This window comes from Kogia breviceps, chromosome 19 (assembly GCF_026419965.1).
Source record: "Kogia breviceps isolate mKogBre1 chromosome 19, mKogBre1 haplotype 1, whole genome shotgun sequence".
Lineage (NCBI taxonomy): Eukaryota > Metazoa > Chordata > Mammalia > Artiodactyla > Physeteridae > Kogia > Kogia breviceps.
Window position 1 is genome coordinate 13,020,035 of NC_081328.1, and position 21,063 is coordinate 13,041,097.

The 21,063-nt window shown below is 50.1% G+C and overlaps 1 protein-coding gene across 6 annotated transcripts in view; it reads right to left on the reverse strand.

Moving 5' to 3' along the window:
* Positions 1 to 20,785, reverse strand: part of RPH3AL (rabphilin 3A like (without C2 domains)) — a 129,972-nt gene extending 109,187 nt beyond the window's left edge. The window contains exon 1 of one of the 6 annotated variants that reach the window (XM_067020649.1): positions 20,733 to 20,785. The gene's annotated coding sequence lies outside the window, so the exon portion shown is untranslated. Of the gene's footprint in view, positions 1 to 1,487; positions 1,623 to 20,732 lie in introns of those variants that run through there. The other 5 variants (XM_067020648.1, XM_067020645.1, XM_067020650.1 and 2 more) reach the window with 5 other exon arrangements.
* Positions 20,786 to 21,063: the final 278 nt, after the last annotated feature.

Consider the following 21,063-nt stretch of genomic DNA (forward strand, 5'->3'; position numbering starts at 1 on the left):
CCCCCACTGGGCCCAGCCAGGAGAGGCAGGCACCTCCCTTCCAGGCCGCTATGCACAACCTCTGAGCCGCACCCCTGCCCGGCTCCCCCCGCTTCCCTACAGAGAGACCCAGAGCTGGCTCCTCTGCCCCAGACCTGCCTCTAGGCAGCCAGAGCCAGCCGGAGACAGGCCGGGAGGGGGGGGGGGGGGCTGAGCCGCTGGTCCTCAGCCGTGGCTCCAGTTTGGCCGCTTATGCTCTCTTTCCTTAGGCCCCCGCCTGGACCTCCTGCCTCCAGTCCTGGTACCCACTACCCATCAGTGAGTCTCTTCGGACGGTCATGAAGCACTCCCCGCCTCAAGCACCTTCCGTGGCTCCCACCGCTCCCTGAATTAAGTTTGGGGTCTGTATCCTGGGACTCGAGACCCTCCACGATACAGTCCAAAGCCACCCTCCGCTCCCGACACGACTCACACGTCACAACTAAAATGGATTATACCAAGATTTGCACACACGCTTTTGCACACTTGCCAGCTCAGATGCACCCTCTCCCACCTCCACCTGGCTGGATCCTCCCCCTCCCCCACCCCAGCTCACTCTTCCAGGAGCCCTTTCCTTTCCAAGCCTCTGAATTTCTCCAGCACTCTCTTCCCAAACCTCAGGCGTTCCCATGCCACCTGCCATCCGTACTTACTCTTTACTTAATATTTTCCTTTAAATCAACATACTCTTTTACTTAAATTTATTTTCAAATGAAACTTTATATCTCCACCATAAATAGAAAAGCATATCATTTGCTATAAATAGAAGGGAACTTTAAAAAGTTACGTTCTAATGCACATGAAAATACAGTCATTAAAAGGTTTTAAGTGCTCATCTGTAGAAACTTAATATTACTGTATAATACACTTAAAAATCCTCTCACACTCTAAGAAACGCCGCCTTGGCGTTTCTTTATTTTTGTCTCCTTCTGGCTCTTGGTTTTTCTGGTCCTGTCCCACATCTGAGGACTTGTCACAGTCTTACCCTAGTGGACCCCGAACAACAGCACTTGGGGGGCTGCAGCCCCTCTTCCAGTGCCTACACACAGCGTGACGTGCAATAAAAGTATTTAATGAAAGTTCCATTTGCTCAGTTATAGTAACATGGCCCCTTTCTCCACCCGGCCCTGGGCCGATCCTCCTCTCAACTTTCCAAAATACACATCCCCTCCTCCAGCCACCCCTAAACCCATCCCTGTCCACTGGGGTCTCTCAGAGGATGGTACAGCGAGCGTGGCAACTGTCAGGGAGGTGCTGGGGGGCTCCCCCCATTCTCCGACCCCTGCCACCTCTTCCTGGGAAGCAGCAGGCCCTGGGGTAACCAGGAAAAAGCAAGTCAACCATTAACGACACTCTCCCAGCATAGACACACCCTTCCCCGGTGTTAGCCAAGTTCTGGGAAAACTCCTGTCTCCAGAAAATACAAAATCTTCCCGTCACCTCGTTGCCAAAGACCCCAAAACACCTACCGGGAACCGAGGGGGCCTGGCCCTGCTGGCACCTCAGGCAGAGGAGCTCCTGCTCCCGCCCACCACGTGCTGTGAGGGGCGACCCTGATGAAGATGAATCACTGGGACTTAAGTCAATAAGCGGCAGCTGCGGGAAGGCCCAGCTGGAGCCAAACCAAGGCCTGGATTCTCCTCGGTGGATGGTGGACAGAAGCCCAGCTGAAGCCCGCCCACGGCCAATCGTGGGTGACCAAGTCCCCCTAATGACATCTTCTAAAACTGAACAGATAAGGGACACTTTCTATTAGCGGGAGGCCTCCCTTGGGAACGTTTGCATTCTTTTTGGTTTTTTTTTTTTTCTTTTTTTAAAGTCTTGCCACTTTTACAAATTTCAAGGATTTTGTTGTTGTTATTTTATCTATCTATCTATTTATTTATTTTTTGGTTATCATTTTATTTTATTTTATTTTTTGTTGTTGTTTCTAAAAAGGGCACATTTTATGGAAAGGTATCAGAACCATTCATTCCAGGCCGTAGTCATATGTGGGGTGTCAGCATCTCATGACTTCCTGAAACTTCAACTGCTGGGGCCGAGGCAGCCATCTGGGTGTAGCTCCCCGGGAAGAAGGTTCACTGAGGCCCAGACGATGTGACCAATGCCGCAAATGGGGTGGCCTCCCACATGCAGCTCGAGGAGGACAAGGGTCATGAAGGGACAGCCTGACACCTGCCTGCAGGGAGAAGGAAGGTGACAAGGATCCCCTTCTTGCCCTTTTCACGGTGTGAACAAGCTAATGACAGAAATAAATGTGCTGGTGAGAAGAAAAACACCACATCTAGCAAGTATCCCTCGTGGGGGACAAAATCAGGTGCTACAAAGAGGGATGGATGGACATAATCATGAAGAGGTTCTCAAACTGGGCTCCAAGGAGCCTTGGGGGGGGCCGTGTACCCCACCGGGGCTGCTGATGTGGAATGAGGGGGAGGTGGATAACGGGGATGCATTCCAACCTCGTCCAGGGCGACGCTGCTCTTGTCAGCTTCCTCTACTGGATTTTCAGGGAAGACAGCCTTTGAAGAGAAGATTCTGTAGCTAAGAATGTTGAGAAGTGCTCATGTGTGATCCCGGTTGTATCACGTAGCAGAATGTGATGTGAGTCTCTCTGAGTCTGTGGAAAGCAGTCGCCACATACCCAGGTGTGCCGGGAACCCGCCGGTCCTTCATCCTGAGTGGGTGCTCTGACTTTAGGAGAAGCGACAGGTCCAGCCTGGCTGCTCTACCCTTCTCCTGCAGGCACGATCAGGCCAAGCCTTGAGCTGACTCTAACGTCCAGATAAGAGACTCCATAGGGACGGGGGCCAAATGCAGACATTAGAGGCAGATCTGTGGATCCAGGGACCAGAGGCCAAAGAGAAGTGAAAAGCGGTGTCAGTGACGGGAGGCGGCCTCTGGGACACACACGGTGGAGAGAGGTTGGTTTCCACGTGCTCCCAGCAGCTTGCTGCACGTAAAGGCCGACTTTGTTTGAAGGTCCAGGATGGACCAGACCTGAGGATGTGAAGAGGCCCGGGTGTCCATGCCCCACTCAACAGAGAACAGCGGGTGTGCTGCTGCCCTGCTACGCAGCTGGCGCCCTGAAAGCTGCCTCCCGACGGCCGGGGCCGCTGCTGGCCTGTCACAACGGACGTACATCCTGTCTGCCCAGCACTCCTCTCTTTGAGAACGACTCCCCCTCAGGGCCGAGGAAATCATGCCCAGTTCTTCTGGGTGGGAGAAACAGGCCCTTCCTTCCTCTTTCTCAGGGTGAATGTGACTGGGGCCGGCTGATTAGGATATCCCCACCCACTGGGCACAGTGACGGACCCAGATCCAGCTTCCCTGGGCTCTCACCAGAGTTACTGAGAAGTACCCTCTTTCTCTGTGACAGCAAGCCATGAGAGCAATGCTGGCCTGAGATGGCCAATGGCCATCTTGCTGCCACTTGGAAACAGCCTGAGAATAAAGCCAAGCAGAGCCGAGAGATGGAGGTAGTCAACTGCTGGATCCAGCCATGCCTGGACCGCTCTTTTGGTTCCCAACTTGCTAGGCCCACAGAGTCCCCTTTTTGCTTAAACTAGTTGAGCTGGGTCTTGGTCATTTGCAATCAACTGTCCTGGGTGTGTCACCTATCCAGGAGCGGGAAGGGGTAAGAATGCACCACATGTACTAACCTGAGTGAGCCTGATGTCTTAACAGAAATGACAGGAGCCCTGGAAGTAAGCTTCCTGCTCCCATGTCAACTACCCCTTTGGAGCCTGTGCCAGTGGCTGCCTGGCTCAGGGATGTCAGGGAGGCAGTTGCTTTCCTCTGAAGCACCCAGTGCTCATTCCTAGGCTTACTTTGGTTTCTCTGCAGCAGTCACGTGGTCCACAGGGAGCCCCTCCACTGAGGGATTCTTCCACGGTCCCTAGATGATGTGGAAGCCTCCCATCTCGGCATCCACCAGACCACTGCAGGAAGCTGACGCACTTGCTCACACCTCCAGGGACACAGGAAGATGCCCCGGGTCATCCCAGACCCTTGGCTCATCTCCCAGGTTCCAAGTTCAGGCTCCATTGGCCACCTCTGGCCACCCCAGGTTGGCCGGTCTTCTGGGCTAATGCAACCAGAATGAACGTGGAAAGGAGGCCTCGCATGCTGGCTCGAGAACCTTCAGCACTGACACGTGAGGAGCGTGTGCATCCATTAGCATCTCTCCACCCTGCATCACCCTAGGATCCAGGAATCACAAGCAACAAGGTCCCATTGCCATTGCATCTCCTCACTCTCCAGTCAAAACCTCACCGGGTGGGCTTGAACAGTGAAAGTAGGCGCCAAACTGCTTAACAAATCCACGCATAAGATGTGCAAGAAGGAGGCCAAAAGGAATAAACTGAATGACCCAGATGTGAAATGGAATAATTAGATAATTAATATAAATAGGAAATAAAAGTTCCCTAGGTAAGCGACAGAAAACACACCTTAAAGAGTTCAGGAGGAAGGAAATTAGGAAAACAAAGCTCTATCTGGAAGATCAAAGACTATGCTCAAGATAACATGCTAGGACTTCCCTGGTGACGCAGTGGTTAAGAATCCACCTGCCAATGCAGGGGACACGGGTTCGAGCCCTGGTCCGGGAAGATCCCACATGTCGCGGAGCAACTAAGCCCGTGTGCCACAACTACTGAGCCTGTGCTCTAGAGCCCGCGAGCCACAACTACCGAAGCCCGTGCGCCTAGAGCCCGTGCTCTGCAACAAGAGAAGCCATCGCAATGAGAAGCCTGCGCACCGCAACGAAGAGTAGCCCCCGTTCACCACAACTAGAGAAAGCCTGTGGGCAGCAACGAAGACCCAATGCAGCCAAAACTAAATTAATTAATTTTAAAAAAAGATAATATGCTACATGTGATCAATACACATTCTGTTTAAAATTAGAAATATGTTGGCCACAGTGCTATTGGGTAAATCAGCTACACAGAGCCCCCTAGAGAGCTGGGCCAGGCTGGGGGCAGGGGAGGGCAGAGCATGGCTGGGGCTGAGTCCTGGGGCCAGAACCTGCAGAGGGTGGTCCCCAAGGGTCAACAGGCACAGGACAGGAAGGAAGTAAACAAAGTCCAGGGAGCCCAGGCACTGCCTCCACCACCCCCAGGCCAAACTGGGCCCTCCCTAATTTCCCCAGCTCTCCCACCAGCCTGCCCCTGCCTGCCTGGGGCCCCTCCCACCCCATCTCTGCTCCACTCACAAATCTGCTGCCCAAATCAAGCCTGTGGGCAAAGCTCCAGCAGCTGGCTCAGACTCACCTTTCCTGGCGTCGCTGCTCCCTGCCACTGCCCTTAAAGCACCCCAAAGTCATTCTGGATTTTTTTTTTTTTTGCGGTGCGCAGGCCTCTCACTGCTGTGGCCTCTCCCGTTGCGGAGCACAGGCTCCGGACGCGCAGGCTCAGTGGCCATGGCTCACGGGCCCAGCCGCTCCGTGGCACGTGGGATCTTCCCAGACCGGGGCACGAACCCGTGTCCCCTGCATCGGCAGGCGGACTCCCAACCACTGCGCCACCCGGGAAGCCCCATCCTTCATTTTTAAAAGACTTTTTTCTGGGCTTCCTGGGTGGCGCAGGGGTTGAGAATCCGCCTGCCGATGCAGGGGACACAGGTTCATGCCCTGGTCCGGGAGGATCCCACATGCCGCGGAGCGGCTGGGCCCCTGAGCCATGGCCGCTGAGCCTGTGCGTCCGGAGCCTGTGCTCTGCAATGGGAGAGACCACAACAGTGAGAGGCCCATGTACCGCAAAAAAAAAAAAAAAGACTTTTTTCCGGATATAGACTTGGTTGATGGTCTTTTTGTCTCAACACTTAGACTTTCATTCCATTGCCTTCTGGTTTCCACGGTTTCGGGTGAGAAGTCAATTGTTAATCTTATTAAGGATGCTTTGCCTAATTAGTCTTATTTACCCTTCAGTTCTGAGCTCAACCATCTCTTCCTCCCTGGACTAGGTCAGGCTCTTTGGTACATGCCCATTGCTCTGTACTTGTCCCCTGTAGAGATGATCACAACTGTAATTAAATAATTAATGAGAGAAGTAGCTCTCCAGTTTGTTTCTATCACTAGACTGTAAGTTCTGTAAGGCAAGGACCAAGCTTGCATTTTTTCACCACTCTATCCCCAGAGGCAACACAGTACCAGTCATACTGCAGCCTTTCAAAAAAACATTTACTGAGCGAATAAATGAAACTCATCCTAAAGTAGGCTGAATTATTGGTATCAATTCTTCTCTCTATGAGTATGAGATAGCCACACTCTGCCATGGCTCAATGGTAGGCAGGGTGATTCCCTGCCCCTTGGCTTAAGATTGGCCATGTGACTTGCTTTGGCCAAATGATGTCAGTGGTGATGATGTAAGCAGAGGCTTGAAATGTGCTTGTGCAACTGAGCTTGCACTCTTGCACTCCTGCCTGTAACTATGACACAAACATGCCTTGGTGGTCACTGGTCCAAGTGGGATAAGAGACACATGAAACAGGCCTAAACCCGACTCACAGCTTAAAGCCAACCAAGTCCCACTGAGAGCAGCCTAGGTCAGCCAAACCCCACCCAACCCACAGATACATGAGGGATGAATAAATACTTACTGCCAAATGCCAGCGGGTTTGGGGTTGGTTTGTTACATAGCAATATTGTGGCAAAAGATGACTAAGACGTATGCCCTGGCAAGTCTGAAGAGTGGGAGGAAGTCCTGGGGAAGGTCTCGCAACTGACCCTTCATATGGCCCGCAGTTGGGTCTGGGTTGACTCTACAATCAGATGCACATCCCGTCTCTAACTTACAGACTAAACTTCCCCAAATTCGACAGTCCCACAATGGGGATACTCATCTACCAGCCTCCTGGAGCAGCCCAAAGTGTATTAAGCACCTACACAGTGACAGGTGCAGAGTGGGTACTTGATAAGAGTCAGTCTTTGTCCTCCTCCACCTCCTCCACCTTCTCACCCATTCCACCCCTGGGCCTGAGAGTGCACCTTCACAGCCAGAATATCTGCAGCCTCTTCTCTGCTGTGCACCCTAAACCGTCCCAGGGGCTGGCCCTTCTTACTGCCAGCTGATCCCCCAGACTCGGGTAAGACGAGGAGACAGGGATGTGGGAGGTAGAGCATACCTCCTTACACTGTAACTCTGATTCCATGTATGATCTAAAATTATATTTATTCATTGGAAATTTATAACTGCCTATTTCAAGGAGGGCTTGAGGCAGCTTAGGGGCTGAACACAATAAAAAATAAACAACTTGAGGATCAAAGAGAACAGAGCCCAGGCAGAGAGCAGAAAGAGGAGGTGGCACCAGAAATCTGATGTAATACATCAGACTCTGTGATTTCCAGCAGCTGTAGAAACAAGACAAGCAAGCGGGCTACAAAATTCAATATAATGAAAGCATAAGCCCTCAAGCCTGGGTGTGAACCCCATTTGCAGGCAACTCTGAGGCCAAAGGACATGCATCAGGCCAAACTGGGGAGACCTCAATATTAACAATAGTAACCGCCATCCATGCACCAAACACTGTTCTAAGTGCTTTGTACATGACTTCTCATGGAGTCCTCTGAACAATGAGACAGATACTTTTATTATCTCCATTTTACAGATGAGCAAACAGAGGCAAAGCAACTTCTCAAGGGCACAGTGTGAGGGACGGGCAGAGCCAGGATGAAAGCCTGCAAGTCTGAGCCCAGAACCCTTAACCACTAAGCAAGTCAGCTTCTGCTTTGCTCACGCTGGGCCCAGCCACAACCCGGAGACCCTGATCACTGGGCCTCTGGCTCTGAGTTGGTTGTAGGCCGACCTTCTTCCCTGTTGAGGCCTGATCCCCCACGCTTCTGAAGATCTGTCGCTAGCCTAGCCTGTTTGTCAGGACCCCATTACCTCCTGGTAAGTCCCTGCAGATGGTCTGCCTCGGTTCCCACCTGCCACCCTCTGGAGATGTGCCTTATCTCCCTCCACACCTAAAGCTGCACTCCCAGAACATACCCCTTGCCACCCAGCCCTCCCCAAAGTGTATATCAACTTCCAGCTCCTCCGACCTGCCACAATTTGCTATCCATCCACACGCCTGTTCCATATTCCAACACAAACTCTAAGAGTCCACGTTCTACATCTGTCAGCCCACCATTGAGAGTGATGTACAGTGAGTGTCCTCTAAGGCCATGACCCCTGAAGTGCAAGCCTTCAGCCCCTGACTAGCTACCGTGTGAGCCCACGCTCCGGACACCAGGTCTGCACCAAGAGAGGCCAGCCCACAGTTGGGTCCTGCCTGCCCCCTGGGCCTGTCCTCTCTGCCTTGACCTCAGAGTGTCCTGGATGCAAAGTCTGAATTCTGTAAAGGTATTTTAGATTCCATACAGGGAACTCTCACTCCTGAGTTACCCTCTTTGCTAAATTATCCCCCTTCACCCTGTCAGGGGTGACCCAGTTCACCACACGACACCCAAACCTGCAGATGAGTTTGGGGAAATCTGAGGCCGTCCCAGCCCACGAGGCCCTTTTTACATGAAGCGAGAAGAGGCGACCCTTGGTGGAGGCGTGTCTCTTCCACCTGTTGGAAAATCGCTGTCATAAACTGATAATGCTAAAACAAGATGCTTCAGAGCCACGTGTGAGAAAATCGCCATCATAAACCACAATGGAAAGCCTCTTCCACGCAGTGCCCTCGTATGGCTCCCAACCCGCAAAAATGACTTTGGCAGACCTGCTGCGTCCCCAGCCATGGCAGCTCTGGCCAAGCAAGATACTCAAAGCAGCTAGTTTCCTGCTCCGCAGAACCCTGCAGACACGGAGACCACGTGGTCAAGAATCACGCTCACTTTCTGCTGTGCTCACATTAAAAGTGGAAGGTCCTAACAAGCCCCAGGAACGGGAGGTCTTCGTGTCCAGGCTGGGGTCATCGGCCCCCAAGCAGTGGCTTCTGCAAATGAGGAAAACCGCCAGCAGGATTAGAACTGGCGGGTAGAAAAGGTCACCACAGGGACAGGCTGTCAAGAAAAGCCAAGGAATGAGACCTGGGAAACATGGAAAGCAGCTCTGTGGCTGCTCCGAGACACGGCCTGGGCTGATCACTACCACTTGGGGTTAGAAAGAATTTCACAGTCATCTCTGACCTTTTCTTGACGAGCCTCACTCATGGCACCGACCCCTGATCAAATACCTGCCCAGACCCTGGCATTAATGAGGACAAGCACTGACAATGCTGAGACCAGTCGAAATTGGGTCGCTCCCTGTCACTAACCCGTGTGATTCAATGACATTAAAAAAGAAACCAGAAGAGAATTCATTTCTTTTTTTACTTGTAAATGAGGCCCCACTTAGAGCAGACCAATGTCAACGTTGAGCCTTCTTAGGCAAAGGGTCCCTGAGGGATGGCGCAAAAGAACTTGGGGTCTAGCCCTTGTTTGCTGATCATGGCACCAAACACACCCCCATCCAACCCCCCTGTGCTCTACATCAAAGAGAAATAAACCTGGTTTCCAAAAATGAAGTCTGGAAAATAATACAGACGCCTACATTTCACCTTCTAAATTAAGCCAGTTACTTAAGCCATTAACTTTCCACTGGGGACTGAGAGAAAATTGTTTCAAAACTGGGAACTAAATATAAAGTTAGGGGGAATGGGACTTCGCTGGTGGTGCAGTGGTTAAGAACCCGCCTGCCGATGCAGGGGACATGGGCTCGAGCCCTGGTCTGAGAAGATCCCACATGCTGCGGAGCAACTAAGCCCGTGTGCCACAACTACTGAGCCTGCATTCTAGAGCCTGCAAGCCACAACTGCCGAGCCCGTGTGCCACAACTACTGAAGCCCACGCACCTAGAGTCGTGCTCCACAAGAGAAGCCACCGCAATGAGAAGCCCATGCACCACAACGAAGAGTAGTCCCTGCTCGCCGCAACTAGAGATAGCCCGCATGCAGCAGCAAAGACCCAATGCAACCGAAATAAATAAATAAGTAAAGTTATATTTAAAAAAAAAATAAGGTCATGTAAAAATTCAAGGATTAGCTAGACGCAGCTTCTACTCTGGGTTTTTAGCAATAGGAGGGGCACACTCCACCAAAGTTCTGGTGCCAGCAGTTGGGCACACTGTATCCAAAAGGATTCTTCGATTGTAAGCGACAGAAACCAGGTCTGGCTGACTTAAGCAGAACGTGATTTACTGGCAGGCTACCTGGACGCTCAGAATTGATGGGAAGGCTGAAGGTCCTGACGTGGAAGAACACAGGAACCCCGGCAGCTGTAGTCTGGGCCTCAAGGTCTCATCAGCTGCCACTGTGGGAATAAGTGGCTCCAGTACCCTTTCCCTTCCTGCTTCACTCTGCTTAGATTTCATATCTCACAAAGAACGGCCCAGCGGAGTAGCCCAGCTGGGGCCAACATCCCACCCCTTGACCTGCGTGATGGCTACATGGCTGTGTTCACTTTGTAAAAATTAGACAAGCAGTACATTTAGAATCTATGCCGTTTTCTGAATGGATCTACGCGTCAAAAAAAAAAAATGAAGATAAACTTAATCAGTAATTCCACTCCTAAAAGAAGTCAAACATGGAAGAGAAATAATACATGTAAGAGAATGAAAACATGTCAACAAGAAGACTTATGGCCACTCCGTTTATAATAGCCCCAAACTTACCATATGACCAGCAATTCCATTCTTAAGTATACATTCAAGAGAAAGTGAAAACATATGTCCACATAGAAACTTGTACACGAATGTTCATAGCAACATTTTTTATAATAGCCCAAAGTGGAAATAATCCAAATGTCCATCAACAGATGAATGGATAAACAAAATGTGGCATAACCATACAATGGTATATGAGTTAGCCATAAACAGGAATGAACCTTGAAAACATTACAAGCGAAAGTTAGGGAAAACCACATATTGTATTATTCTACTTACATGAAATGTCTAGAATAAGCAAATCCATAGAGACAAAAAATAGGTGGTTTCCTAGGGCTGAGGAGGTTGTTGGGAGAATAAGGGGAGTGAATGCAAAGATACAGGCTTCTTTTTGGGGTGATGAAAATGTTCTGGGACTAGTTCGTGGTAATGGTTGTACAATCTTGTGAATATACTAAGAACCATTGAATTATATACTTAGAAATGGTGAAGTTTATAGTAAATAAACTATTGAATAAAAACAAGGACGTCCCTGGTGGTTCAGTGGTAAAGAATCCACCTTCCATCGCAGGGGACACGGGTTTGTAGGGGAACTAACATCCCATGTGCTGCGGGGCAACTAAGCCCCCACGCCTCAACTAGAGAGCCCGAGTGCCGCAAACCACAGAGCTCACGTGCTCTGGAGCCCACGTGCCACAACTAGAGAGAAGCCCACACACCACAACAAAGATCTTGTGTGCCACAACTAAGACCCAATGCAGCCAAAAAAAAAAACCACAAACGCAAATGGATCTATTAAAAAATGGAATACAGTGTGACTCCATCTATAAAAGTTCAAAAGTATACAAAATTTTAAAACATATTGTTTAAAGACATAAACCTACATGGTAAAGTTATAGAGAACAGCAGGCTAATAATGATAACAGAATTCAGGTTAGTGTATCCCCTGGGGATGAGGAGAGAGGAAAACCCACCTAAGGAGAGGCATAAAAACAATTTCTAAAGGGCTGTTGATACTCTTGTTTCTTCATTCGGCTGGGCATATGTCTGCTTTGTTACTCTTCTTTAAACTGTACATATTTGTTTTATATGCATATATATCTATTTCACAATAATTTTTAAATCAAATACTTTCTTGTATTCCAACAATATCCAGTTAAAGGTAAGACTGGAGGGAAATGATCCTATTCCCTAGCAACAAAAAACATAAAACACCTAGGGACAAACAAGAAATGTTCACAACACTCATAAAGAAATCTATGATACTTAAGTGGGTGCTATAAAAAAAGAGAATGACAGGAAGGAAGACACGAATCAGTAAGGGACAGACCACATTTCTACAGAGGAAAACTCAATATCATTATTATTTTAGAAATTTATTGTTATTCCAAATTAGATTCTAATGATATGTGCAGAAGAGCTATAAAATGATTATAAATATCATAGAGAAGAATGACTAAATGGGCAAGCATTAACCAAAGAAGAGTTGAGAAAGAATCTGCATGGCCAGGGGTTAAATTTATAAAGTCATAATTTTAAAAATGTGATAGTGGAAGAAAAAGAGATCAGTTAATGAAAAAAGAGAAAACCTGGAAGCTCCTATGTTTGTGCACAGTAATAAAGCTACCATTTAGAGTCAGTCGGGGGAAGGGTGAAGGAAATCTAGTCCAAGACCAAAATCTATTAACCTAGTAACACAGGTTACTGGACCTGGGAGGCTAAGGGAGAGGGGGGAGGGAGACTCTCATGTTTTGCCTTTTTGAATTTTGAGCAACACGGTTGTAATGTACAGTTGACGCTAAACATGGTGGGGGAGGGTCAAGGGCATCAACCCCCTCGTAACTGAAAATTCCTGCATAACTTTATAGTCAGCCCTCTATATCTGTGGTTCCACATCCTCAGATTCAACTAACAACAGATTGTGTAGACCTGTAGTACTTATTTAGTGAAAAAAAATCCATGTATTAAGTAGACCCATAGAGTTCAAACCCATGTTGTTCAAGGGTCAATTGAATAGTCCAAAAAAATTAAATTTCAATTTCAAATGTAGTTGGTAGGAAAAGAAATTGAACTAAAAGAACTGGCGGAATTTGAGAAGAAATAAAAGCAGGCTCTAATCTTATACCATAAACCAAAATAAATTTTGGTAGGATTAGAGTTGAATGTAAAAGAGAGAGCTGAGTGGAAAACCTGACACCAAATAAAGAACGAGAAGAAAATATAGGTGAATATTTATCTGAACTTGAGGTGAGGAAGACCTTTCAAACCCAAAAGCAAAGGAAGAAATCACAAAATGAAAGGACTGATAGACTTAACCACATGGATCAGTCTGCTGGGGCTGAGAAAACAAAATACCATAGACTAGGAGTCTTTTTTTTTTGCGGTACGCGAGCCTCTCACTGCTGTGGCCTCTCCCGTTGCGGAGCACAGGCTCCGGACGCACAGGCCCAGCGGCCATGGCTCACGGGCCCAGCCGCTCCGCGGCACGTGGGATCCTCCCGGACCAGGGCACGAACCTGTATCCCCTGCATCGGCAGGCAGACTCTCAACCACTGCGCCACCAGGGAAGCCCTAGGAGTCTTAAAAAACAGAAATTTATTCCTCTCAGTTCTGGAGGCTGGAAGTTCAAGATCAAGGTGTCAGTCAATTCAGTTCCTGGTGAGGGCTCTCTTCCTGGCCTGTAGATAGCAGCCTTCTTGCTGTGTGTCCACATGGCCTTTCCTCAGTGCATGTGTGAAGACAGAAAGAGAGAGAGAGAGAGAGAGCTCTTGGCCATCTCTTCTTATAAGGCACTAGGGCCTCATCTTACCCTAAATACCTCCCAAATATTCCACCTCCAAATATTATCCAAATCTTGGAATTAGGGCTTCAACATATGCATTCAGGAGAACACAAACATTCAGTTCACAATACCACATAAACATTAGAAACTTCTCTATGTTTAATAATAATAATAATAGAAAAACAAACACTGAACTGAGAAAAAATGTATTACAAATTTGTCAGTCACTATTCTTATGGATAAATAAATGTTAAATAAAATATAGGTTATAAAATCATTCAGGGATTTCCCTGGCCGTCCAGTAGTTAAGACTTCACCTTCCATTGCAGGGGGTGCAGGTTCAATCCCTGGTCAGAGAGTTAAGATCCCATATGCCTTGTGACCCCCCCCAAAAAAAACCCCAAAACATAAAACAGAAGCAGTATTATAACAAATTCAATAAATTTTTACTTTAAAAAAATAAAATAAAATCATTCATATAGAATAATCTAAATTTTTAAACAGGAAACATGGTTATCTCTGGAGGCTGAGAATCACAGATATTTACTTTCTCCTTTGTGTTTTTGTGTATTTTCTAAATTTTCCATACTGAATATGAATTACTTTTAAGATTCAAAAAAATTACCGTTACTTCTAAAAAGTGTTATGTCATGTTCAAGCAACATCGTGGGCATAGGGTCCAGTTCTGCAAAACTTTAGGAGGATGTTTGATGGGCCAGGTGCCCAGCACGGCCTGGAGTGTGATCCATATCACCCTATAGACTCTACAAGGAACCCCTGAAAGAAGCAAGTCCTTCTCCCTGGAGGAGGCAGGCATGATGGGGATCTTGCACCAGTGAAAATCCTGCCCCAAGGAAAACAGACTTATTTGAGATGGATCGAAAGGGACAGACCCAGAAGCAAAGTGACAGAGACAGGTCTCAAGATCTCAGCTCAAAAGAGGGAATAATTTCTACCTCTATGAGCTGCCCCTAAATGCAAAACACCATACAGTGAGCTTCGTGTCACGGTCCATCCATGACTCAGGCATAGATGGAAGAAGGCTTCTTGTATGAGGAAGGGGGTTAAATTAGACATTAATTTTAAATTATGTAATTACTTTTCCTTTTAAAAATTTAAAACAGATTGTATACTTAAAATGAATGACGTATTTGAGGTATATAAATTATACATCAATGAAATTATTTTTAAAAGTTTAAATATCACAGAGAAGGCTAAATTTCTCTTTGATCCCCCCCCAAAACACACACAATCCTGATGCCCTTTCCCCTTCCCTGGAGATAATAGCTATTATAAGTTTGGAATGCCTTTTTCTAGACCTTTTTATATTTTTACATGTAGGTATGTGTTCCTTATATTTGTATTCATATAAAGTATGAAGGACTACGTGAAAACATTTCTATGAAAGGCATCATAATGTATTCATCACTTGGAAACTTGCTTTCTTCACCTTATAATCTGAGAGATTCAATCATTATTATTATAGAGAGATCCAACTAATTCTTTCTCAAAGCTGCATAGGACTCCCAGGTATGAAAATGTGAGCTGATGTAGTGGGTGCTATTCCACCACCAGCAGACATTCAAACTGTGTAGAGTTTTTCACCATGGACTGCAAACTGCCACAAAGGTTGTCCCAGAACTTTCCACCTCTGCACACATGCCAGGTTTCCTTTAGGGCAGACCCCGGGAAGTAGAATCCTTATGATGTAGGGCAGATGCTTTTTAATTTGACAGGTCCTGCCAAATTGCTGTCCTAGCCTCAGATCCCATGGCTTTAAAAACCCGATCCCTGTGAAATGCCTTCTTGTCAGTTTCAGCTCAGCATTTCAGCCTACCTAGCATATTCTGCACCTTGGTTTTGTTCCATTGCTCTCCATAACTGTTCAATCATCATCCAACCATGAGATGGGCTGCCCCGGTCACTGGCAGCACTGAAGCCGGTGGCCACCCTCCTGGCCACTCACGAAGGGGACCTCTTGAATGGGGAGGAGGCCCTTCTAAGCTTCTGTGAATCAGAAGATGCTCTACCAGTAAATGAGAAGGGGATGAGGGCTGAGCAAGAAGAAACTGTACAAACTCTGGCATCAACTCAACTGCTCGGATGGGCTGGGCCTAAAGAGGAAAATGCAGTCAACACATTGGGAAAAAAAAAAAAAGCATCAACACGTAAATTAGGTGTGAGTGCAGCCCAGTGAGTCAGGCAGGCCTGGATATGGACGATCGTTCACCCTCCTCACCAGGCAAGCCAACCGCCAACTCTGTGATGCCCCCCAAGGTCACCGAAACACCTGACCGATTAATTGTCTGCGGTGTACTAAGTGCTTTACATAAGGTGCTAACGACGTAACTGGGGTCTTACATAAGGTGCTCCAGTATTTTTAGCAGCACATAACTGCCAGGTGAAAGGAGGAGCTGATCTCCCCGTGAATGCCGCTCACTTTCCAGGCGGGCGCAGTCCTTGAAACGCTGATGTTTTGCAGGCTGCTGGAGGGGTGAGAATGTCTGTGCAGAGGGTGGCAACACCAGCCACATTCCGCGGTTTCTCCAGGCCAACCTGACACCCCGCCGACCAGCAGAAGACGATCCACGTCACCTCTTTACCCCCAGGCCTCACGGCAGGGAGAAAAGGGCTGCTTCATGGGCAGAACCCGACCAGCCCCCTCCGAGCTTAGCAAGCTCTCCCCAAACCCCCCAGAGTAGATGGGGATGGGAGAAAACCAGAGCTGACCCTGGCCCTGCTCCCACATCCCCAGAGCCGTCTGCCCCAGAACCTGGGTGCCTACCCTCATGTCACCTCCCACCTCTCACAAGAAATCTAAGATTCCGGGTATAGTGTCAAGTGTGTGGCCCCTAGAAGGGAGTGGAGCGTCAGTATTCATGTCCTGGGTTGAGGGTCACTGCTGCCTTTTTCTCTATTTCAGTAAATTTTATTGAAGTATCACACACACACAAGTACACATACTAAAATTGGTGAATTTTGAAAATATGAGCACATGTATGTGACCAACACCCAGATAGAGAAACCGAACATCACCAGCCTCCCAGAAGCCTTCCTTGTGCCCCTGGGAACTACTACTCTGACTTCTAACACCTTATACTCATTCTGCCTTTTTTGCACGTTATATAAATGGAATCCTACAGTACATGCTCTTTTTCGTCTGGCTACTTTGCTCAGTGGTGTCTGCATGATGCCTCCATGATGTTCCGTGTGGCTGCAGACTGCTCTGTGGTACAGTGTTCTATTGCATGTATTCTCCCCACTGTATTTGTCCATTCTACTGCCAAAGGATGCTGGGTGATTTTCAGTTTTGCGGCTATTAAAAATAGTGCTGCTGGGAACACTCTAGTGCATGCCTTTTCACTGCAGCCTTTTGCCTCTCATAAGCTATAAAAAGTTGAAAACGACTGCTTTAAATCAAATCTTGAGAAAGCCAACCTGCTCTATCTCTCCAATTCACCCTCATTCTTTAAACGCAGTCTTTCCACTATCTACGTGGTACCAAGTAAAGAGCATTGGCCACAGGAGTCAGACTTCCTAGTACTAAAGCCCAACTCTACCACCTACTTGCTCTGTGTCCTTGGGCAAGCACTTAACCTCTCTGTGCATCATTTTCCTTACCTGTAAAATGGGGGAAACAATAGTACTTCTACCTTCATTTGGTTGAGGATTAAATAAAGGAATAAGGGCTGCACAAAATAAGCACCCATCAGAGTTATAGCTATGATTATGGCCAAAGGCACCTTGTCTCTCTCACCCCTGAGGCACCCTGTTCTGGGTGGCCTCTGCCAGGATAGCTGAGCAAGGCTCTCACACAGGAGGAGACAGCAACTAAAGACAAACAATTTCACTACCTCCAACTGGAACGAAGCTGTACCAAAGAGCCCTCCCTAATTCCCTGGCAGTCCAGTGGTTAGGACTCCATGCTTCCACTGCAGGGGGCACAGGTTCGATCCCTGGTCGGGGAACTAAGATCCTACACGCCGCGTGGTGCAGCCAAAAAAAAAAAACAAAAAAACCACACAACTGTTCTAAAAAGCCTTTTCTTTTTCTGTTCTCTGTTCTCAGGTTCTCTGTTCCACCAGACCATGCTCTTTCTCTCTGTCTTTCCAGCCATCAAGGCTGCGTGGAGGCCACAGCTACTGTCCTTTTACCCACAGGGCACTGGATTTCATTCAAAATGTGACCTAAACCAGAGGCACCATTCAGGGTCATTATTAATGGTGTGCCAGCAGCCTGGTGACAAGCTGCTGGGGTGTTAACAGTGCCCAGAAATCGCTGCCTGAAAAAAACAAATGTTTTAAATGTCCCCGCAAAAGGAGAGTCAAATGGAGTATTTCATTTTTTTAGGCGACAAAGATGGAAAAAGCCCCTAGAAGCATACGGTGCAGAGACCTAGGAGCAAGACTCCAGGCCTCGCATTACTGGTTGCCGTGGCAACTGTATTTCATAGCAGGAACTCATTTTTGTATGATAGTGACCTGTGGAGGGAAGAGGAGGATAGCTCCTAAGGAAAATTAGTTGAAGGTGGTACTGTTTGGGGATAGGGTTGATTTTGTTTACAAGAAAAAGCATTTAAAAGTGTCCTAAAGGGGACTTCCCTGGTGGCACAGTGGTTAAGAATCCACCTTCCAATGCAGCGGACGTGGGTTCGATCCCTAGTCAGGAAACTAGATCTCACTTGCATGCCTCTACTAAGAGTTTGCATGCCACAACTAAGGAGCCGGTGAACCGCAACTAAGGAGCCCACCTGCCACAACTAAGACCTGGTACAGGGGCTTCCCTGGTGGCGCAGTGGTTAAGAATCCGCCTGCCAATGTAGGGGACACAGGTTTGAGCCCTGGTCTGGGAAGATCCTATATGCCGCGGAACAACTAAGCCCGTGTGCCACAACTACTGAGCCTGGGCTCTAGACCCCGTGAGCCACAACTACTGAGCCCATGTGCCACAACTACTGAAGCCTGCGTGCCACAACTACTGAAGCCCGCGTGGCTACAGCCCGTGCTCCACAACAAGAGAAGCCACCGCGATGAGAAGCCCATGCACCGCAACGAAGAGTAGCCCCCACTCGCCACAACTAGAGAAAGCCCGCACGCAGCAACAAAGACAAAGTGGCTCTGGAGGGTGAGGCCACACGACTGAGGAGCTACAGGAGGTGGAGGAGCTGAGCTTCGTGTGGAAGGAGACCAGGAGCCTCTGAAGATTTCCTAGGGGAGAAGGCTCAGCAACAGGGTAAAAGCAATAGTCATCCAGAGACCATTGGTGTAGAGGTGACATGCCAGATGGACTGTGGGAGCTGGAAGGGATTCTGGCATCAGGCCAGCGAAGGGGCCTCTGACCTCCTGCCTGAGACATTCAAGGCCTGGAACAGTAGCCTGGTCACAAAGGGGCAGAGAGAGGCGAGACGCTTCAGGGAAAAGTGAGTGTGACACAAGGGAAGGAAACCCACTGCTGGGGAGTAAGGAGGACATGGTGAGTTTGGGGTGTCACTGGGCATCCAAGGAGCCAGGACTAGAGCTAGAATGGTGGTGGTGGGGGGTTCCCTGAGGGATCCCGAAGCAAGTTCTTGGAGAAGATAAACACGGGGCCTCACAAAACATCCCAGAAAAGAGGGAAGGGGCATCAGAAGAGGAGAAGAAATGATGGAGAAACAAGAACAAAATGAGGAGAGAAATCACAGCATAGAAGGCTGCAAAGAGGGGCCTGCTTCCTGGGCAGAAGAACTTGGCAGCAGGATGAGGCCGACAAAAAAAATCGGTGTTTGGAAACAAGCTGACTTTCAGGGAAGCAGCTTCAGCAACGTGGTGGGGACAGCAGCCCAGGCTGCGCAGGAGTAAGAGGGGAGGCATGGAGCCAAGAGGCAGGCAGCAGGTGCAGAGCCCTTGCCGGGAAAATGTGACAGTGAGAGAAAAGAGGAAACGAAGCTTTCTGCTCCAGTGCATGGGTTTTCCCCCCCAAGAGATGGGAGGCCAAGTGGACGTCAGAGGCAGGAGGATGGAGGGGCACCCGGAGACGGGCACAATCTCTGAAGGTGTGTGTGTGGGGGGGGGGGGGGAAGAGACTAGACTGCAGCCCCGGCTCGGCCAATGCTCTTAACAGGGTGTCCCGGGACACTCTGACTCCCCCAGACCTCCAAATGCTGGGGGATCAAAGGTTCTCAGGCAGCTGCACAGATGGAGCCTGATCACTGCCCCCCTCCAGCCCTGAACTCACAGAGGATATGTGCCCACCTCCCGCATCACACCTCTCCCCAGGGCCACCTCCAGCGGTGGGCATGTCACAGACCACGCAGGTAGGAAAATCAGGTCTTCAGCCTTCTGAGTCCCAAGCAGGGGACAAAATTCCCAGACTTCCCAGAAGAGCCCTCGCTGCAGCCCAAGAAAGGGGGCTTCCACACCCACAGCGCAGGTGTCACAGGCACCAGTGTGAGCCCTGAGGCTTCATCCTGAAGGCAGGGGGCCCCCCTCGATGGATTTCTACACTTCCTCCAAACCTTCGGCTGAGAAAAACAGAGCCTGGCCCGAATGCTGGGAGCAGGGTTTGGGGAGACTGGAAAACAAACCCGGGGCACGATTCTCAGGCTGAAAGGTGCTCAGGGTGAGGAATCCTGTCTGGCCAGCGAGAGCTACCTCAATCCCGCCCTCCTCACACCCTCCTGCGCACCAAGATTCCCACTCCTGACCACCTAACTGGGAGCGAAAGCCCCGATGGCCAGGGCCCAGGCCCACCATCTGGGGCTTGGGATCCTCACCGAAGGCCAGGCCGAGCGCGGAGAGGTGGTGCGCGCAGTCCCCGCGGGGCCCCTCCCGCGCACGTGCGCGCCCCGCGGGTGGTCGGTAAATACCGCGCTTGTTGACGCGCTCGCCTGAAGCGCTCTCCCCAGCGCCGCCCACAGTCCGCGCCGCTCTCGGCCGCCCACTCGCTCCTCGCGGCCTCCCCAACGCGGGCGCACGACGCCCCCCACCCCCCGAGGGCCCCAGACAGGCCAAGGGCCAGACGCTGAGCACCAGGCGCTCCAGGGGCCGGGCCCAGGCGCTGCCCCGAGCCTCTCGAGACCAGCCCCGGGCTCCAGGCCAGGCGGGCGGCGGGCGGCGGGCACGGCGGGAGGGAACGCGGCTCGGGCCCTGCGCGCGCCCCGCGCCCCCCAGGCTCGTTCCCACCCCGCGCGCAACAGCTCCCCGGACCCACCCGCCGCTCCAGGGCCGCCCCACGCTCCCCCGCGGTCCCCGCCACCGAGCCGAACGCACGCCCCGGCGCTCGCAGACCGGGCCCCGAAACGGGGGCCGCCCCCGGGGCGCCAGACTCACCCGCGGTCCGGCCGGCCTCCGGCACGCTCCCTGACTGCCCTCTGGCGGCGGCCGCGGGAACCCGGCGCTCGACTCGCCCCGCCCCGCCCCGCCCCACCCCGCCCCGCCCCTCCCGGCCCGGGACCTGAGGCCTCCGGCGGAGGACCGGCCTGAGATCACCCTGTAGGCCAGGAACCTTCTGGGTGACTGTCCTCGCCGCCGAACCAGTCTCAACGGCCCCTTCTTGTTTCTGGGTAACGAACATCACTGTCTGTTCCCTAAGCAGCTCCAAGTCCCCAAGCCCCCAAATGAGCCATTCTAACCGCCCAAGGTGCAAAAACAGGGCAGGTAT